Below are 16,762 nucleotides of genomic sequence, written 5' to 3'. Positions count from 1 at the left end.
CAGATCAACTAGCCCTAACACATGTTACAATTTGGTATTCTGATAAACAATAACCGCGACAAAAGCGCCGCTCAAATGAGATTGTTCACATTTGGAACTAAAATTTGGCACTGCTACACTTACGCTCCAAAATTGTTGGTATTTGGTATTCTGATACATACCATTTGACATCTCATCTCACTTAAATGTACATTTTGTACATCAAATTAAAAGTTGCTCTTCCCTCGCTGAAATCGTCATTTACCAGTGAGTTAGCCATTTTTAGCGAAGTTAAAACTTGTTTTATGTGAAAATATTCTAACATAGGACAATCTATATGTATCTTGGGGTATGTTTATAAAATAATATTTATAATACAGCATTATTTTACGAAAAAATTATATATATAAACATTAAGCTTCGTGAAATAGAACTTTGTTATTGTTACAGAAGGCCCGTTTCCACTTTAAAAGTTTAAACCTCTATTTCAAGAAATAAATGATGTAAACCACTAAAAAATTCTTAATATAATATCTATAGATGGCGAAGAAAATGTAGGCACGAAACGACCAATTGATTTCTCGGCGTTGGTTACTATCGCTCTTTTCCAATACTCAAGAAATTATATGATGTTGACGAAACCTAGAACATATGCTGCTGAGATGAACGAAGAGTCTAGTAAATAGATGATCTAAGGTAAACATTTTGATTATTTTAGCATTAAAAATATAAAAATCTTGTCTCCAGCAGAGATAAGTCGAACAGAAAACGATAAATATGTTAAGATAGGTAAATTTTGTAATATATTTGTATTTTTCTACTATACTAAAATTATAAATCTAATAATTTCAGAGATCCCCAAATGTTCAAAATTCCTGATAGAAAAATACATTCTGCCTTTGAAGAAGAAGAATATTACATTTGTATCATACAACAAGGCCCCTGGATATAAAAAGACACAATAGTGCAGACATTTTCAAATTATTGAATTTCGACTACTTATCCTTCAATTTATAATAAATGATAACACAGTACAATTTCGGTTCCTATATTTTTATAAAATATATTGATATAACATTAAGGTTTTGGATAAAAACATTATTCTGCTTTACACAAGTATGAAATACCATCATTACATACATGATGGTTTAAGTACTTATTAAGCTTTTTTAAATTTATCGTTCATAACTATTACTTTTTACAAACTAATTAGGAAATATATTAAAATAAATATATTTGTCTACAAAATAAAGTAGATGTTATTGATTAGCTCTATGTGAGGCTGGGTTTGAATTAGTTTTATTAAACTTAAGTTTGTTTTACTGAAAGTTATTTTGTAGTGTGTTAAAAGTTTACTATAATCATTAAATTAAATGTGTAAGTTATTATATTGTTCTTTTATTAACCTATAAAGTAACATGGCTTATATATTTTTCATTTCGGCTTAGCTATGTATTTAACTCGGTTACTACGTTTTCTATAGGCAGTCATTAAATAAGTGGTAGATTTAATTAATCATTTTATTAATATAACAATATTATTAGATACAAAAAAATTATTATGAAGTACACAATTATCTTAAACACGGTAATACAATTTTTCATATAAAAATCATAGTTGTCCAAACTGCATTCAAAATAGATTAATGGTCTCGGTTTAATATCTCTTCCTCTCCCCCCTTGGATGTCTGGCTGACTAGACGTGTTTTACGGCTACACCTTATAAAATTATTTTAAAAATATTTTTAAATTTAATATATTCAAAAATAAGTGATTCGAGTACTAGGCGCACATAACTCCCGAGGATACTCAAGACAAGCTTCGTGCACTGCGAGGTGACTGACGGCTCTCCCACCAAGCTCGGAGGCCACTCAAGTAACGCAGCATAAGAGTGAGTGAGATAATTATATTTGGCGCATCTCGTCGTTACGCATCCCGCAATTCGAGTGGCTAATTAGCAGTAACGCCCACCTGCGTACGAGCAAGTTAAAGGAGGCGTGGCTAGTACTGGGCCCAATAGTGATTTATTAATTATACCATAAGATTAATAGTAAATCGCACATCACTTTAAGTGTTGTCGCCTTTATATTTTTGCACTGACACGGATAGCTTCTTCTGTTTGCGATCACAAAATGATTAGAAGTCCATGTAAACAAGATGTACAGTATGGCTCCGCTCCAAACTTAAACTTAAGTGATACTAGCACTATTGATGACAACATTACTCAACGTTCGAAGCGAAGGCGGTGCGAATGTGGTGGAGTTTCGGAAGAGTCAAAAATCGATAAATTCTTAAACACGATTAATACGTGGCGACAGGAAACTGATGAGAAATTGTCAGAAATAAAAACGTACGTGCAGGATGTTGTGCGACAAAACACAGAAATTCTGGCTACGCAGAGTGAAACAGAAAAATCTATAGAATTTTTGTCGCAAAAGTATGATGACTTGCTGTTACAATTGAGTTCACATCAAAAACAAACACAATCTTTCCTTGAGCGTGTATCTAAGGTTGAAGACACAACAGAGGATATGGACCGTCGTTCTAGGCTGAGCTCCCTGGAAATTCGTAACATCCGGCTGGCAAACAGAACTCTGTCTCAGGATGAGCAGATATCTGTTGTCACTCGGCTTTTCAAGGAGATATCGGTGGAAGTCTCGTTGTCTGAGATATTTGATATCCGCCGTGTCCCGTCAAAGTCTGATAGTATCACTCTGGTATGCACCCTGAATTCAGTTATTACGAGGGGAAGAATTCTGAAGGCTTTCAAAGAACATAACAGAGGCAGTAACAAACTCAACTCCACCATCGTCGGTGGTCCGCAACATCCGATTTACATCGCCGAGCATCTGACGGCACAGGCACGCCGCCTATACTATCTAGCTCGAGAATACGCCAAGACGGAAAAATATAAGTATTGCTGGACTTCCGGAGGCCGAGTGCTGCTGAGGCAGACAGACCACACCAAACTCATTGTTGTTACTAATGAAAGTCAGCTGGTTGGCCCCCAGCCAAAAAACTAGATCCTTGCGACGTATTTCCGTCTTTGTTTATGATTAGATTTAGTTTTTTAATTACTATGATATTAGTACTAGGTAAAATCATTGTTTGTAACTGTGCTATAGTGCCGACGCGCCTTTACATATGTATTATATTATATTTTATATTTCCTCATATAATATACCTATATAATTTAGCATTTCTGATAGTATTTGGTTCCTTAGGCTCAATTTTCAAATATTATTCTAGAGTTGTTACTCACGTAATTAATTTCATACCTCTTTATTCACACACAAATATTGTAGACACTTTTCTCGTATACATAATCTATGACTATCTCACTGATATATACTATTTAAATTGTACTCTAATTCCAATGCGTGCATATATCCTTAAGTTTAGTAAACCTGTGCTTGCACTCATTGACCTTACACTGCTATTCCCATTTAATAACTGTATTGTGCTAGCAAATTGGTTACTTTTAGTTACTCAAGGCTTCAAAATTCGATCGTAATAATAGACAATTATTAAACAACATCGATAATGTATCGGTTGCTTCAAGCCATTGCTGTGATCCACATGAAGTCCGAAACTATTTACCTAAACATAATAAAGTCCTAAATATTATAACGCAAAATATTCGGAGCTTATCGGCAAATTTCGCGAACTTTGAAATTTTACTTACAAATTTTCATACTATCCCGGATATTATCATTCTCACTGAATGTTTTCTAGAAAGCAACCCGGTAATACCAACCATAAAAGGTTTCTCCAGCATCTCTTCCTGTAACCCAGTTAATAAAAATGACGGAGTCCTGGTTTACTATAAAAATTGTATTACAGGCATCTCAATTGAAGAACCCACTGTAGCAGAAGCCAGCGTTCTCTTAATTAAACTTAATATTGATACTGCAATTTTAGGTATTTATCGACCAAGTGCTTTCAAAAATAAAACGAACTTTATTAACTCTCTAAATACCTTGCTAGAATCTTTTAAAAGTTTCAAAAATATAATAATCTTAGGTGACATAAATATTGATATTACTCCAGAGAATCTTAACCAAGAAGCTGAAGATTATCTCAACATGTTGGTTTACCATGGGCTTCTCCCAACTCATACCTTCCCTACTCGTTTTCCTTCTTCTACGTGTCTTGATCACGGTATTCTTAAATCACCTCTTACTGCTCTTACTCTTGTCATCAATTCTTCAATCACTGATCATAGTTCAGTAGTAATGTCCTTAGATATAAAGAAACGCTACTCTGCTCCTACTCGATCAAAAAAGTGGATCATGATAGCCTCTCACAGTCTCTCCTGAATACAGATTTTTCATCTGTTCTCAATAACACTGACTGTGAAGAAGCAACCAACAATTTGATAGAAATTCTTCAATCAGTTATCTCTATGCACACCTCCGTAATGACTCGCTCTCACCGCACTAAAATCATCAAGCCGTGGATGACCCCAGGCTTACTTAAATGTATACGTAATAGAGATAGAATGCATTACAAACTAAAAAAGCAACCTGAAAATGATATTCTGCGTAAAACATACTACAGATACCGGAACTTCTGTAATAGTCTACTGAAGAAATTAAAAAAGAATTATGAAAAAGGTCTACTACTAAATGCAGGAACTAACACCAAAAAACTTTGGACAGCTATAAAAGACGTTAGTAATCTTAATAAAAAACATGATAGACCAAGTGACCTCCTAAAATGTAGAGCGAATCCAAAAGACTCAACAAACCATGTTAACTCTCACTTTGTGGGTATCGGAAAATCGCTTGCCTTAAATATACAATCCAATCATCAACACGACTCTCCACCTCCATTACGGCCAAATCCTCCTTTTCCTCTCCAATCATTCGTCATGCTCGACACTTCTATTGAAGAAGTCGAAATCACTATAAATTCCTTGAAAGAAAGCTGTGCTGCACGTTGGGACAACATCACGTCTGCCATACTTAAACGCAACCTTAAAATATTAGCTACACCAATCGCCCATGTATGTAACTTAAGTATGCGTACGGGAATCTTCCCATCCGCTTTTAAAAAGGCAATAGTGCATCCCATTTTCAAATCCGGCAACCGTGGCAGTGTCGACAACTATCGCCCCATCTCTATTCTGTCAGCACTGTCCAAGATCCTTGAACGCCTAATAAACAAACGTCTCGTTAGTTATCTGGAAGATAAACAATTACTTTCTCCGAACCAATTCGGTTTCAGAGCTAAAAGATCTTCATCGGATGCCATCCATGAATTAACCGATCACATAGTTAGGAACTTGGACAGCCATAGGAAGTGTCTGGGCATATTCTTAGACCTCGCGAAGGCATTCGACACTGTCTCGGCCCAAATCCTTCTATAGAAACTGGAAGCGCTTGGAGTGAGAGGAGTTCAACTTTCCTTATTTAAAAGTTACCTCAGCGGTCGGAGTCAATGTGTAGTGGTAGATGGCCATGTCAGCTCTTACCTTCCAGTGGAATTCGGAGTCCCCCAGGGCAGCATTCTTGGTCCTACGCTGTTCCTAGTGTACATGAATGATCTGTGTTCCCTGAAAATACCTAATTGCAAATTGGTCTCTTACGCCGACGATACTGCTCTTGTTTTCTCTGCAAAAAGCTGGAGGGAAGCTTTCTCTTATGCACAGACCGGATTTGATATCGTTTCGTGTTGGCTGCGCCAAAATTTATTAACTCTTAATATAGAGAAAACTTGCTATCTTACCTTCTCCATATATACTCCTCCCATAGCCTTAATCCCGTATTCCTTAACTGCCCATGCACATTCTTCTGTTCCTTCTGTTCCATGCTCTTGCGCTACATTGAAGAGAGGTTGTACGGTTAAGTATCTTGGCATCACACTAGATAGTCGACTCACGTTTCAGGCCCATCTTATGAATATGTGTGGTAGAGTCCGCAAACTCATGTTTATCTTTAAGAAAATTCGTCATGTTGCCGAGCCTCATATAGTCAGAATGATGTATTTAGCATTATGTCAATCTGTTTTATTATATGCTATCACCACTTGGGGTGGTGCAGCCAAAACCCATCTGCTGTCCCTGGAACGTGCCCAGAGGGCTCTTCTAAAAGTTTGCTTATTCAAACCCATTCTTTTCCCTACTTTCACCCTCTATCAGGAAGCTCAGATGCTTACAGTACGTCAACTGTTCATCCTAAACACAGCCCTCAAACAGCATCACGAACATAAACCTAGTCCTTCTTCCTCTTGATCTGCTCGCCGCCCACCCCCTGTTCACCTTCCTTCTCTCTACACTGCCTTTTCCCACCGCTTCTACTGTTACCTCGGCCCTTTTATTTACAACAAACTAAATCGCAAGCTGAATATTCACTTACTCTTATCCTTCAGTTGTAAAAAGAAGGTCACTGCCTACATACAAGGTCTCAACTATGATGAGACTGAAAACTTAATCCAACCAATGGTCTAACTTACAATTTATAGCTTATTTTTGATTTACTATTTATTTTTATACTTATTTATGTACTGTTATCTATTTATCTAAGTACTAATATATATATATTTATCTAAGTACTAATATATATATATATATAATAATATATATAATAATTAGCACGGATGTTATATCGGCGCGATTGCACACCTACATATTTTAATTAGGTACCTCTTTTCTCCATGTTACATCTGTAAAATGTCCTTATTAATAATTTACTCTTGTTACTGGTTACTTTTTACACCATGTGGGGAGAGGCTGGTGGTCTGAGATACAAGCCCTGCTTAGTTCAGTCACCAGTCTCTCACAATCTTATAATGTTTCCTTGCGACAATATATCTGTTTCTTAATATTTAGTTAATATCAATGTAAGATTGTGGAGAAAAATAAAGATTTTTTTTTTTTTTTTTCTTAACATTTCAATAATTGGTCATTTTCTTCCTCATTCTTGACAACTACCGCTGATGGCTGTAATACAATGGTTATCTGTTAAAATTGTAAATAGGGAGATGTGGTAGGTCACTGTACTGACACAATAATATTGCGTAGCAATTGAATTATTGTAAAGTTAAGGAAAATAATAAAAAAACTTGCATAAAACACACAAAAACTTATATATGGGATATCTTTGTATTTCTAAGTAAAGTATCTTAAAAACATGTTTGATAATATTATAACTAAGCCAAATATTATTAAAAGTTTTATGGTAACAAGGCTTAGTAATTTCGCACACAGTATTTGATTCAGTACTATGAATAAAAAAATCTTGAGCACACCTATATTTAGACTCAAAAATCCAAATCCAAGTACATATGTACTTTAAAAACAATTATTTATTAATGAAACAAATCCAGAACCCATAAAGGCTATGTTTAGTGCTAAAGTGTAGTCAGCAGCAATAACTATCTTTTGATTGCTTCTATGTTTATTAAATAAGTTATGGCAATGTCATTTCCAACATTTAAAATTAACATTGATCACTTGAAATGGTATGAATTTGAGCAACTGAAAGCTTATATATTTGATCCAACATACCTAACATGATTATTTATACTTGTGTTCTGAAATCTGAACAATTAAATTAAATTCAACTTGATCAATTAAAATAAATACTTCTTATATTTCATGAATGGAATTTGAAGTTAGAAAACCTAAAAATATCTTTTATATTTGACATTTTTAACCAACAATTTAATTATTCTTTACAATGTCGCTTCGATTTAACCTATTACATTTGACTTCAAATTTGCCATCAAACAAACAAACTTTGTTAGCTATTTTTCTAGACACTGCTTATTCCTATTTATTTACTATGATAGTTATTATATTTCTAAAATAGTGTTAAACTGAACGCAACCACTTAATATTATGTAGTCTGTATCTGTCAATGTAATCTGTATCTGTCAATGTAGTCTGTTATAATAATTGTATCGCCCCTGTCTTTTCCAAGAAATTGAGCGGTTCGCACCATTGTCTAACTCAGCTGTTTTATTTATTTCTCTTTACTAAATTCCTACTCTAAATTCTAAAATAGTTTGTAACAGGTTATGGGCCCAGACGCCCGGATAGAAATAGGGAAGTAGGATTTATAAAGTGATAGGCATCACGTTGATGCAAATTGATTTCGTGATACGTCGCGACGTCATTAACTTTTCAGCTTACAATGGCGGACCCCCGTTTTGCTCAAATTGATCGTTTGGCGGGCCGTGATAATTATCCTACATGGAGTTTCGCGGTGAAAACCTTTTTAGAGCATGAAGATTTGTGGAAATGTGTCGAGACATCGGGCATGGCTTTTACGAAGACCGAAGATACGAAGGCAAGGTCAAAAATAGTCCTTCTAGTTGACCCTATGAACTATGTTCATATCCAGGATGCCACCACGGCTAAGGAGGTATGGGATAACCTGAGAAAGGCTTTTGATGACTCCGGCTTGTTGAGGAAGGTAGGTCTTCTGCGAGAACTAATTACAACAGATCTGGAAAGTTGTGGTAGTGTTGAGAACTATGTCAACAAAATCATCACATGTGCACACAAGCTTCGTAATATTAAATTCATTGTAGATGATGAGTGGCTCGGCACATTATTATTAGCCGGGTTACCAGAGTCATATAGTCCTATGATTATGGCTATGGAAAGCTCAGGTGTGTCCATCACTGCTGATTTAGTTAAAACAAAGATTTTACAGGATGTAAAGTCTCCGGACAACTCATCTGTTTTTTTTTCAAATTTCCACAAAGGCAAGGCAAAGAATAGTAAATGTTCAGGTTCTAAAGCAAATAGTAAAGGTCCCAGGTGCTTTAGGTGCAATAGGCATGGTCATTTAGCCAAATTTTGTGCCTCAAACAGCTCAAATCAAAAGAATAAGTCTGAAACTATTAATACTTCTTCTAGCTATGTTGCAGCGTTTCCAGCCTCACCAGGCCTAGAGAGTGGATGCTGGTACATTGATTCAGGAGCTGCAATGCACATGACAAACAAGAGAGATTGGCTTTATGACTACGGACCTGCTTTAGTAACAAACATTAAAGTTGCAGACAACAAAATATTAACAGTAAAAGGCTGTGGTAAAGTAAATATAGAAACATATGATGGTGAAAGTGAATTAAAAATTGGTACAATACAAGTAAAAAATGTTTTATATGTGCCAGATTTGGCTGTTAATCTTCTGTCAGTCCGCCAAATGACACAGAATAACTGTCAAGTAAAATTTAGTAAGAATACATGTAATGTTTATAAAGAGTCTAAATTAATTCTCACTGGATATATAAAGAACAATTTATATGTGGTTCATAATGAAACTTATGCTTTGATGTCATCTGTACATCTATGGCATCAAAGGATGGGTCATCTAAATTATAATGATCTTCAGAAACTTAATGAGTCTACAGAAGGAGCAGATATAGAATCAAGTAGAGAGGAGCATGTGGTATGTAATACTTGCTTAAAAGGTAAGCAAACAAGGCAACCATTCAAACATGCTGGCACAAGGGCTTCCGCCCTCCTGGAGTTGGTGCATTCAGACGTATGTGGGCCAATGGAGGAAAAGTCTCTCGGTGGTGCCAGATATTATGTCACTTTTGTCGACGATTGGTCTAGAAAGGTATTTGTTTACTTTATCAGCTCTAAATCACAAGTACTCGAAAAGTTTAAAGATTTTAAGCTACTAGTAGAGAATCAATTAAATGCTAAAATTAAAACACTAAGATCTGACAATGGAAAGGAGTATGTCAATGAAGCATTTGATAAGGTTTGTAGGGATTCTGGTATCAAACGTCAACTCACTATACCCTATACCCCCGAACAGAACGGCATCAGTGAGAGGATGAACCGAACTTTAACAGAACGTGCTAAATGTATGCTTATTAATTCTGGCCTACCTAAGAAGTTTTGGGCTGAGGCAGTAGCCACTGCTGCATATGTTATCAATCGCTCACCAACAAAGTCTTTACAATATAAAACTCCTGAGGAATTATGGTCCGGCATTAAACCTAATATCAGTAACATTAAAGTGTTTGGTTGCAGAGCTATGATGCATGTGCCAAAGGAGAAGAGGTTAAAATGGGACTGTAAGTCAAAAGAGCTTATATTTGTAGGTTATTGTTTAGAGTCCAAGGGTTATAGATTGTTTGACAAAACTGAAGGAAAAGTAATGAGAAGCAGAGATGTAATGTTCCTAGAAGAAAGTGTAAATAAAGATTTTGCTTTTCTACCACTTACTGAATCGCAAGTAGTTATAAATGAAGATAATTTAGATGATACTACTGACATGACTTTAAAGGAAATTGATAGTGCAGTCTGTGCAAGTGATGATGATTATGTCCCGGAGCATTCTATATCCAGGAGTGAATCACCTATAAACAGAATTAATTTAAGGCCTAGAAAACACAGAGCTATGCCTACCTTCCTCTGTCAGAATGAAATTGAGAAATCTATTGAGCCAGATCCTGAAACATTGGAGCAAGCCTTGCAATGTGAAAACTCACAAAAATGGATAAGTGCCATGGATGATGAATACAATTCATTATTGGAAAATAATACATGGACTCTGTCAAAACTCCCTTATGGAAGGGTTGCTATTCCCTGCAGATGGGTATTTAAAACTAAAATAGATGGCGATGGAAACGTCACAAGATATAAGGCGAGGTTGGTTATAAAAGGTTATCAGCAGAAACAATATATAGATTACAATGAAGTCTACGCACCTGTTGTGAGATTAAGTTCCATTAGATACCTGCTTGCAATAGCAGCTAAATATCAGCTCAAGATAGAACAGCTGGATGCTGTCACAGCATTTTTACAGGGTGACATAGATGTGGAGCTATACATGTCACAACCATCCAGATATGATAATGGGACAAAAGAAGTTTGCAAATTGAATAAATCAATATATGGTTTGAAGCAAGCCAGTAGAACTTGGAACAAAAAGCTTGATAATTTTTTGAGTAGTATTGGATTTTCAAAATCGAATGTAGATCCTTGTGTCTACTATAAATATGAAAATGAACATGTTATGTTTATAACTATATATGTTGATGACATTTTGTTGTTTCACAACTGTCAGGAGTCAGCAAACAATATAAAAGTAAAAATGAAGAATAATTTCAAAATGAATGAGCTTGGAATTGCTTATTGTTATATTGGACTTTGTATTTCATACAGTTCAGAAGGAATAGCCATTGATCAAACTAGGTACATAGAAAATACATTAAGACGTTTTGGTATGGAACAATGTAACTCAGTAGGAACTCCAATGGAACCGAATATAAAGTTTTCAAGTTCTGAAAAATTTGAAAGTATACCTTACCAGGAAGCCACTGGCTGCTTATTATACATCTCACAAGGAACAAGGCCAGATATATGCTATGCAGTGCATACATTATGTCGATATAATAGTTCTCATACAGAAGAGCATTGGAATGCTGTTAAGAGGTTATTTCGATACTTACAAGGTACAAAGTATCTACAGCTTGTATACAAAAGTAATGTTGATGAAGAAATTACTGGATACTCAGACTCTGATTGGGCTTCCTGTACTGAAGACAGAAAATCATGTACTGGGTACATTTTTAATTTCCAGGGTGCAGCGATATCTTGGAATTCAAAAAGGCAGCAAACTGTTGCCTTGTCTACTACTGAGGCAGAGTATATGGCGCTCTCAGCTGCTACTCAAGAAGCTATGTGGCTGAGACAGTTGCACTGTGAACTGTGGCCTTCTTTAAAGGTTACACCTATTACTTTGTACTGTGATAATCAAAGTGCTATTAAACTTACAGGTACTTACAGTTATCATGCTAGGAGTAAACACATTGATGTTCGTCACCACTATCTGAGGAACAAAGTTGAATGTGGTGATGTCAAGATTGAATATGTGGGCACTGATTCGATGGTTGCTGACTGCCTCACCAAAGCCCTACCGAAGCCCAAACACCAGCACTTCCTCATCGCTATGGGTTTGCGTTCAAGGGAGGATGTTAAACTGAACGCAACCACTTAATATTATGTAGTCTGTATCTGTCAATGTAATCTGTATCTGTCAATGTAGTCTGTTATAATAATTGTATCGCCCCTGTCTTTTCCAAGAAATTGAGCGGTTCGCACCATTGTCTAACTCAGCTGTTTTATTTATTTCTCTTTACTAAATTCCTACTCTAAATTCTAAAATAGTTTGTAACAAATAGTTTTAATAGAATTCAGTGTTTAAGAGTGTTAGTAAAAACATAGGTAATATTGTTGTTGTGTGTTTGACCTCTGAATCACTTAAAAAGGTTGCAATAGTAGTTTCGTGGCATCTAAAAAGTACCAACACTTGCACTTACACAAATGAATAAATATATAAACACTAATTTTTCTTCTTTATTATTCAACAAAATATTATATGAAAACATTGGTATTCACCTTTAGTAATATTTTGAAAATTGAAGATACCTATCCATCCTGTTTAATTTGAATCCTTAGACCATTTGCTGAGAGAATCACTTTTAGCGAGACATAATAATCTTTTTGTTAAGATAATATTCTTAAATTTTTTACAATATATCCACATGTTAGGTATACCTTGTTTCGTGCTGAAAAATAATTAATGTTTTTAAGTTGCTTTCGCTCATATAGGTACACCACGGCTGGTCAGTTGTCGGGTAAATACGAAGTATAAACTCTTAATTGGAAGTCATAAACAAAATACGTAACTTACGATTTACTAATAAATAAACTCACTACTTACCTTTAAGCGGCCCCATTGCCAGATGGGTTTTAATAATTTTCCTCGCTATTCTATTATTTTCCATCAGATAAATCATTTTTGAGATATTTTCAGTTTATCTTTTTGTTAATATTCTTCATTCGTCGTCAACCATTTTGTTTTATTAAAAATATTTTGTTTATGTATGATGAAAATTTTGACAATTAACTCTTTTATATATAATAAAATGAGTCAATTGTCACGATATTAATAGACAACAACTCACTAGGTTACCTCCCTCCACTTATCAAGACGTAATGTAAAATTTCTTAACAGAATACCATGAGATTCCAAAAATTACGTCAGTGACGAAGGGAGCGCTGTTACTGCGTAGTGGACTCACGGAATAACAGTGAGTTACAGAATCGCAGGGCTGAACACTTTAGGAACTCAAGAAAAGTTTATCAAATATTGAATCAAATGCTAGGACGAAGGACGCTGTCTATCGATGAGGCTATCATGAAAGCTTTCGACTCGCAAGGTATCTCGGTTAAACAACTAGCTGATAACTTTGCCCTACATTTCAGCACTGCTGTTGGAAAAAGTGTCGTTAACTGTGATACAAAATTAGCTATCACGGACATTATGTGTGACCATACGAAACAAAGCATACGATTCAAATTCGCGACCGAAGAACAAATTAATAAAATTATAGAAACTCTAAATGCTCGGAAAACTCCAGGCCTTGATAGCATAAAAGTATCTGACCTAAAGTTAATAAAAAACGAAGTTTCTCCTGCAATAAAAAATTTAATTAACCAAAGTCTTAAATACGGGCTTTATCCTAACGACTTAAAACAAGAGTGTGTAAGACCTGTCTTTAAAAAAGGAAAGAAATATGATTATGCCAACTACCGTCCTATAACGATACTATCTTCTATAAATAAGATAGTAGAGAAATATATTGGGGAACAAATTAAATCTTTTTTTAACAGACATGACATAATATACAAGAACCAATTCGGGTTTCAAGCAGGCAAAAATACCTCGGGGCTGCTATCGCGTTTCACGGACGAAGTAAATAATAACCTTGACCGTAAAAAATATACTCTTGCTTTGTTCATAGATTTTTCCCGCGCTTTTGACACCTTGGATCATAAAGAACTTGAGAATAGACTTAATCATGTAGGAATTCAGGGGCCACTAGGCACTTGGTGTTCAAATTATTTAAAAAATCGTACTTATGTAGTGAAAATAAACAATACACACAGCGAGGTTGTTTCAGTATCAGAAGGCACCGCCCAAGGCTCGGTCCTCGGTCCTCTCCATTTTTTGACTTACGTAAACCAAATGCATAATCAAGTAGAACACTCCACTTGCTACCAGTTCGCAGATGATACGTGTTTGTTAGTTGGAGATAGGGACCCTCATATAGCTATTGAAAGGTTACAATCAGATTTTAACAACATACTAAAGTGGTGCCATGATGCTAAACTAGTACTTAATATTGAAAAGACAAAACTACTTATCATACAATCCAATTCCATAAAAGAAGCTACTGGTATAGCATTGGTGGCTCACGATCACGCTTGTCTCCACAAATCAACAGTGTGCAAGTGCCCTTCTATACAAATAGTCGATAAACAAAAATATCTCGGATTAATTATAGACAAAAATATGCATTGGAATCAACACATAGAATACGTCTGCGATAAACTTCGACAGTTTTTGGCACAAATAACAATACTCAAAAAGCGTATCCCATTTAAAACCAAACTTTCACTTTACAACGCGCTTTGCGAATCAGTCATCAATTACGGTCTAAGTAGCTACGGGAGAACTTATCCAACGTATCTCAGCCGAATACATAACCTCCAAATGCGAATCCTCAAACACGTTGTCTCGAGAAATGTGCTCGACTCATATAAAAATGAAGAAAAAGGAGTTTTCAAACACTGTAAAATATTGCCCGTATCAGAAAAAGTTAATAAATGTCTTCTAGTCGAGCACTTTTTTCGAGATGACTTAAAAAAACGAGTAGAGCATGAAGTACAGACCCGAGCGGTAACGCAAGTCCGGCTCTGTACAACAAGAGCAAACAACGTATATGGCGAGAGAACGTTGAGGTATTTGCTACCGCGGCTAATAAATGGTCTACCAAATCACATATTAGATTGCCTAACGCCAACCAATATAAACAGCAAACTAAAAAACTACTTTTATATGCATTTGTCGCGCTCCTAAACAAGATTGTTATGGTTACATGAATATAAACCACAGCGGTTTGCTAATGTAACTTGTTATGATTGTATTATATTTTTTTTTGTAAAATAAAGAAATTAAAAAAAAAAAAAAAAAAGATGTCATTAAAGTTATCTTCTGTTTTTTTTTATTATTTTTGTAATATTTTTTGACTATTCTCATTTAACTAAATTCGTCACATTTAGTTACTAAGATTTACATTTTTATAAATTACTTGTAATACTAACGAAAAAGAACAGCTTATTCTTTTCAGCCATAAAATGACATCGAATTTCAATAGTTTCGTAAGGATTTGTTGTATAATTGTAAATGTTATATAATTTATCCGAATATTTTTTTTTTATATTTATAGAAATCGATGACGAGTATAATAATTGTTCTAAGTTTTTTGAAGTAATTAATGTTTCCAGCTATGTTTGAGCTAGTTATTTATTTAGTTAGTTATTACATAAAATATGGTTGAATTAAAAAACGAAACTAGTGATTCTTACTGACAACGGCTCATGTTTTAATTATATAGGTACGATATAAACATTAAATAATAAAGTACGTATTTCTGCCTTCTTTGTCTTCTCATTTCAGTCTAAAGTGTGTCTAAGTGGCTTTTATAGTTTTTCCTAAATTACTGTAAACTAGTCTATTTCCATCGACTGTTATTCTCAGTAGACGATGTAATACAAATGTAGGCGAGTGTTATACTTTAAATAGGTAGAGCTAGGGGCGGGCGGTCCATTCATCGATGTAGCGCAGACCGCGGGGCGCAAAGCGCAGGGCGGGCGGGTAAGGTTCCAGATCACTCAGTACCTTCCCCGTTACGGAGAGGATCGCATCAGTCTAAGTGTCCGAATAACTTGGATTCAATTGTTACTAAAAAACAATATTTCAGTGATTCTGAAACTGGAAAACTATTTTGTGATTTTGTGTGGAGAATGTTTTACTTGTGCTATTGTGGCTAAGGGAAAGGTATGTACCGTGGACCCAACATGGACCGACAAGTTTACAACGGAATGATATATCGTTATAAATTATAGACATAGACATATCATTTATTACAAACAAATTGATCTAATTATAATCATAATCATTAATGTCAGAGACTATTTAGATGATCCGAGATAAACTATGAATATTGTATACTTGTAAAAAAATTGTCGGCTGTTAGACCATAATATGTGGGAGTTTCCCAGTGGATAATTCTTAATATTTTTACACGCTTTATATTAGCTTCACCTGTATGTATGTATGTAACCGACTCCTTCGGACTCGATTTTGACCCACTTTAAACGGACAGATTTAATTCAAACTTTGTACACTTATAAAGAATCAGCGACAATATAATAATTTCATAGGTTTATCTCGAAAAAACAATGAAATTTATTTAAGTCCACAAAGCAATACGATTAAAATGAGACAACGCGTATTGCTGCTAGGACTAAAAAGTGGAAAATAAATATAGTTAAAAAAAACTATAAAACACGCTTTTAAAGCACATCAAACTAAAAAGTGAAAAATAATTTCTAATTTAGGCTGCCTAATTTAGCGCTCTGTGCCATATTTTTCGTCTATCGAGCAACCCACGCTTTTTCACAATAAAACCAGTAATTTTTGTTCATTACCATTTTCAGCCTAAATTAGGAATTATTTTTCACTTTTTAGTTTGATGTGCTTTAAATGCGTGTTTTATAGTTTTTTTAAACTATATTTATATTTATACATAATTAATTTTAAAATTGGCGCCGCATAAAATTTTCACGGTCACATCCGTGGGTGGCGGGGTTCGGGTAGCTTAGGTACGGAGAGGAGGGGGATGGACACACGCGCAGCCTCTGAGCCGTATTGATCGACCGGTTTGCTTGTATTTAAATG

General features: G+C 35.0%; 1 protein-coding gene and 2 long non-coding RNA genes across 5 annotated transcripts in view; 2 read left to right on the top strand and 1 right to left on the bottom strand.

Moving 5' to 3' along the window:
• The first annotated feature begins 287 nt into the window (after positions 1–287).
• Positions 288–877, top strand: LOC125062058. Its single transcript, XR_007119151.1, has 3 exons — positions 288–328; positions 430–675; positions 832–877. It is a non-coding gene; the product is annotated as an uncharacterized LOC125062058 (long non-coding RNA).
• A 5,996-nt stretch (positions 878–6,873) lies between these two features.
• LOC125062041 lies at positions 6,874–12,805 on the bottom strand. The gene is made up of 3 exons (XR_007119141.1): positions 12,677–12,805; positions 12,352–12,521; positions 6,874–6,921 (listed from the first exon to the last, which is right to left on the bottom strand). It is a non-coding gene; the product is annotated as an uncharacterized LOC125062041 (long non-coding RNA).
• Positions 12,806–15,711: 2,906 nt separating this feature from the next.
• Positions 15,712–16,762, top strand: part of LOC125062072 (low-density lipoprotein receptor-related protein 4-like) — an 84,639-nt gene continuing 83,588 nt past the window's right edge. For all 3 annotated transcript variants that reach the window (XR_007119172.1, XM_047667671.1, XM_047667672.1), the window contains exon 1: positions 15,712–15,859. The gene's annotated coding sequence lies outside the window, so the exon portion shown is untranslated. The remainder of the gene's footprint in view (positions 15,860–16,762) is intronic.

This window comes from Pieris napi, chromosome W (genome assembly GCF_905475465.1).
Source record: "Pieris napi chromosome W, ilPieNapi1.2, whole genome shotgun sequence".
Classification (NCBI taxonomy): Eukaryota; Metazoa; Arthropoda; class Insecta; order Lepidoptera; family Pieridae; genus Pieris; species Pieris napi.
The sequence above is the reverse complement of the archived record's forward strand: the minus strand, read 5'-3'. Positions and strand labels throughout refer to the sequence as shown.